The sequence below is a fragment of the Penaeus japonicus genome, unplaced genomic scaffold (assembly GCF_977035675.1).
Source record: "Penaeus japonicus unplaced genomic scaffold, GWHDUDI00000001_assembly GWHDUDI00000008, whole genome shotgun sequence".
Lineage (NCBI taxonomy): Eukaryota > Metazoa > Arthropoda > Malacostraca > Decapoda > Penaeidae > Penaeus > Penaeus japonicus.
In genome coordinates this window covers 39009066-39014065 of record NW_028234410.1, presented here as the reverse complement: position 1 = coordinate 39014065, position 5000 = coordinate 39009066, and positions in this window count along the sequence as shown.

Here is a 5000-nt window from a genome sequence, read left to right as displayed (position 1 = left end):
TCTGGTTTATCCTTATTGGCGAATCGTCTACTATCACTTCTTGGATTTCTATGATTCTTTCTACTTCACTTCTTTCTCTTTCACTTTTCTTAGTAAAGAAGAAGTTTTGGATCCCATGAACTACAGCTGCCTCCAACTTCAACGTTATCCTTACGTAATACTTATCCTAATCTATCTTAACTTAAACTAACCTAACCTAATCCAACCAATATCCTTATGAAATACCTATCCTAACCTATCCTAACCTAACTTACCCTAATCCAACCAATATCCTTGTGAAATACCTATCTTGACCTATCCTAACCTAACTTACCCTAATCCAACCAATATCCTTTTGATTAAATACCTATCTTGACCTATCCTAACCTATCCTGATCTATCGATCGAATCTTGTCACAACTAGTAACAAAGACACTATTTAAAGGATAACAGGAACCCGAAGGAATTGCTTATCATCGAACCTACAGGATTTTACACGTTTGGTTCGCTACCTTGGTTGCACCATCCAAAACATATGATGTCACACTGCAGCATGAGAGCGAGCAACATCATTTGTTATGCATATTATGTCTACAATCAATGGAATAGAAGAAACGCTCTATCAAAGAATGCATCCATGTGGTGGCACATGAGCTACAGGCGACCCGAATTAAGCCTTTTAATAAACAACCAACCTAGAGGGGCCTGGCTTATCTGTATTCCGTACTGGCTGAGTGAGAATGAGAACTGAAGGACGGAACAGGTTAATCCCATTTGATGTTGATTTGGAAGATGTAGTTAATACCTTTTTTTTCTACAATTTTCTGCAATTATCAGAGAAAGAGAGAGAGAAGGAGAGGGGGAGAGGTAGAGAGAGAGAAGGAGAGGGGGAGAGGTAGAGAGAGAGGGAGAGAGAGAGAGAGAGAGAGAGAGAGAGAGAGAGAGAGAAGGCGAGGGGGAGAGGTAGAGAGAGAGAGAGAGAGAAAGAGAGAGAGAAGGCGAGGGGGAGAGGTAGAGAGAGAGAGAGAAAGAGAGAGAGAAGGCGAGGGGGAGAGGTAGAGAGAGAGAGAGAGAGAAAGAGAGAGAGACAGACAGACAAAGAAAGAGACAGACAGACAGAAAGTCAAACAGACAGACAAACCGACAGCGAACCACAACACTCATGCTTTAATTCAGTATTCAGCAGACAGCCATCAGAACATGCATACTTAATCATAGGCACACTAAAAACCCCTCTACAGAAAGTCATATGATATGCATCACGTCACATTCTGCAAGATCCAGTTTCTACCTGATGATGCACGTTACTCCTTCTACCCGACTAGCAATAGGATTGGCTCGTTGCCAACTTACAGACCTACCACCAATATGCATCCTTTTCTTTTGAGGTTGTGGGTCTTTTTGAAAACTTTGGGATCTCTAAAGTGGTTTTCTTTTCTTTTCTTTTCTTTTTTTTCCTTTTATTATTATACTTTTCTGTCAAGGTCTTGTGATGTAGGTATCATTGCTTGGAGGTGTTGCTTGTTCATACAAGTTTTTTTTTGCGTTATATTCGTGTGTTTTGTTTTCGTGGTTGATGTGCGTGTGTGTGTGTGTATGTGTGTGTGTGTGTGTGTGTTTATATATATATATATATATATATATATATATATGTGTGTGTGTGTGTGTGTGTGTGTGTGGGTGTGTGCGTGCGTGTGTGTGTGTGTTTATATATATATATATATATATATATATATATATATATATATATATATATATATTATATATATATTATATATATATATTGTGTGTGTGTGTTGTGTGTGTGTGTGTGTGCGTGTGTGTGTGTGTGTGTGTTGTTATATTATTATATATATATATATATATATATATATATATATATATATATATATATATATATATATATATATACATATATGTGTGTGTGTGTGTGTGTATGTATATATATATATATGTGTGTGTGTTCGTGTGCCCATACGCAGTATATTTACTTTAATGCGCATGAACGTATTTTCATTCGCCATCTTTTTTGTTTTGTGTGCGTTAGTGTGTTAGTTTTCAAAACAAAACTCACGTCCGAACCTGTACACCTGAGAACGTGTGCGTTTGCATCATCCCAAAATACCGGGGAAAAAAAACACAAATTCACATGAAACATTCAAAACAAACGTTCGTGGCGGCATCAACATTCACTTTATTTTCCGCGTTTCGCCTGCGAACATCCGAGCACTCTGACGTCACACGCCCCGCCGGATCCCTTGACCTCCGGGGGGGAAAGGGGGGAGAAGGGGGGGAGAAGGGGGGGAAGGGAACCTGTTTATAAGAGCGCCAGCCTGAGATGCAGCGTGATTCCACCTCAACCCTCCGCGGCGATAGGAAGTGATCTCGTATCCTCTTGCAACATCCAAAGCATCCTAAGGGAAGACTATGCACATCTCTGACGCCCTTTCGAAGCAGGTGGGCGCCCTCGAAGTCAAGAGCGAAGAATCCGTCGAGCTGAGCTCCCTCTCTCACTGTTGCGAGGACATGGACTGGGTCAGCCTCTCTGCGGCCCTGATCTTCGTCGGGATATGCTGCTTCTTCGTCCTGTGCATCCGTCGCTGCCGCCGGAAGAAGGCCGAACCCACGCCAGTCGTCAAGCTCTCGTCGCCCCGTCTGCGCAGGAGGTTCTCCGAGCACCCTGTCTACCCACCCACGCCGCCCACATTCCCACACCCGCTGCTCTTCAACGGCCACAGCTCGCTGCGTCTTAGCGCCTCCTTGGATACTCTGTCGGACGTCGAACTGGACTCAGCCGGTCGCCAGGCGGTTCTCACGTGCAAGGTTGCACACGAGCAACAGACTGAGCCTGTTGGCAACGCGGGGACGGAACAGCCAAGCCTCGTCCCTCCGCAGGAAGGCGAAATGACAGTGTCCATCGCCATGCCAGAATACACCCAGCCAGGGGGCGCCGTGCCGAAGAAGGAAAGCCCACAGACAGAACAGCAGAACACTCCTGAACCGATGTGTGAACAGCCTGGGACTCGTCGTATGTCAGGCTGTGAACTTGATATGAACACCGCGGAAGATAGTAATAGCGTGTCTAGAAATCTGTAAGAAAGAAAAAGGGGAAGAAAAAGGGGGGGGAAAAGGATGAATGAAGATTTACCAAGAACTTTTGCCAGTGATCGAAAGGTTCCTCGTGATTTCCGAACCAGTGTCAAGGGAACTTTCACTTAGTGTGCTAATTATGCCAGTAGTGTCCGCCAGTTCAGTGTAATTCACTCATCTCATTTCATCGTATCATTCACTTTTCATTTCATTTCGTTCATTGTTTCATCATGTTAATACGTTATTGTTCCTACAATCTATGTACTTATGTGTGATATTAATTAATATTATCAAACTGCATTTTCATAATTTCACCATATTTGTGAATTTATGTAAAATGTCCTACCTCACTACCGTAAGAAATTCCAGTGATAATACCAATAAATATTTCTTATACGATACTTTCTTTTATTTGTTATATATACCGTCGTTTTTATTTAGGGGTTACGAGCTCAATTTCTATATGTTGGCGAATAACGCACATTAAAGTAAAAAATTTAAATGAAACTTATCACTCATTCCATTTGAAAAAAAAAAATAATAATAAATAAATCAGACAAGGTGATATAGATATTCACATTAATAAGATGTTTCTCCTCAGAATATTTGATTTTGAGATAGAAGGATAATGAAGTAAATGATTCCTATTTTCATTTCTAATGTATAAACAGATATATCAGTATTCTTTTCCCATTTGTGTTTGTATGTGGAATTTTCTGTGGAATGAATGATCTTTTATACCATTTGTGAAAGATTTGGGTTATAGGAGTTATGTCTGTCCAGGTATGTTTTTATGTTTGATGTATGTGGCGTTTATGTGGCTATGAGGGTTTGTGTGTGTGACTTTGTAATAGTGTATAAGTTTGTGTTTGCGAGCATGCGTGTGCTTTACTACGTGTGTTTATGTGTTTCTGTGGCTATGTTTGTGCCTTTGATTGCTAGCATATGTGTTTATGAAGTGTATGTGATTCTTTGTTGTGCTTGTGTTTGTGTGTGTGTTTGTATGTGTACGTGTTTATGATGTATGTCTATATTGTGTACTTTATTTCTTATAATTGGCCTTATATTCTCAAGGTTCTTACAAGTTTATCTTTTAACAACAATTTTAAATTATATATATACACAATCTATTTTCAACAAAAACAACAACAAAAATAATATAATAACCGAAATAATAAAACGAACTAATTTACATGCTACTCACGTAAACTAAGTTACCTAAATTAAATGAGTAAATACATGAGTATGAGTAGACCTCCGCTACCAAAGGAGCAGTGAGACGTCTTCTTGGGTCCTCTATTCCTTTGAGGTATGCCCTTGGGCAAGGCATAGTAACCTCTATGCCTCCCGGCCAGGGTCACGGTGATGCCACGGTAAGACAGGTGGTGGATTGAGGGAAGACAAACAGATAGTTTCAGTTCGTGGCTTCTCCTCCATAGACGCTGGGCAAAGGATCTCTCCAGTTAGAGACACTGGCCAGGGTCACCAGTCTTGTGAAGACTACTGCTGCTGGAGAAAGCGACGGGAAACTACTCCAGAACTTTTCCCTTGTACAGTCATGCAAATGAACCCAAAAGGACAAAACCAGAACAGCGTAAATATGGCCACTGTGCGACCCCCCAGTGGACGTTCGCTCGGTCGGAATGTAGCTGGTCAACAGGTCTACCCTGACCGTCATCAAGCTGGCTTCAGACACACCTCTTGTATTCACGACTTCTGGGGGAATGTCACCGAGAGCGACGATATTCTACTCATCCCTTGCACAACAACTTGCAGAGAAAAGGCAGCAACAGAAGAGCGCCGTCGTTGCATGGATGAGGTGTCGATTGGCCTTCTCACTACTACGGTCTTCACTGCTCTGTCTACGAGGAACAAGGAACAAACCGGCAATGTACACTAGTCTCAAGGATTTAGATATAGAGGAAACTGTT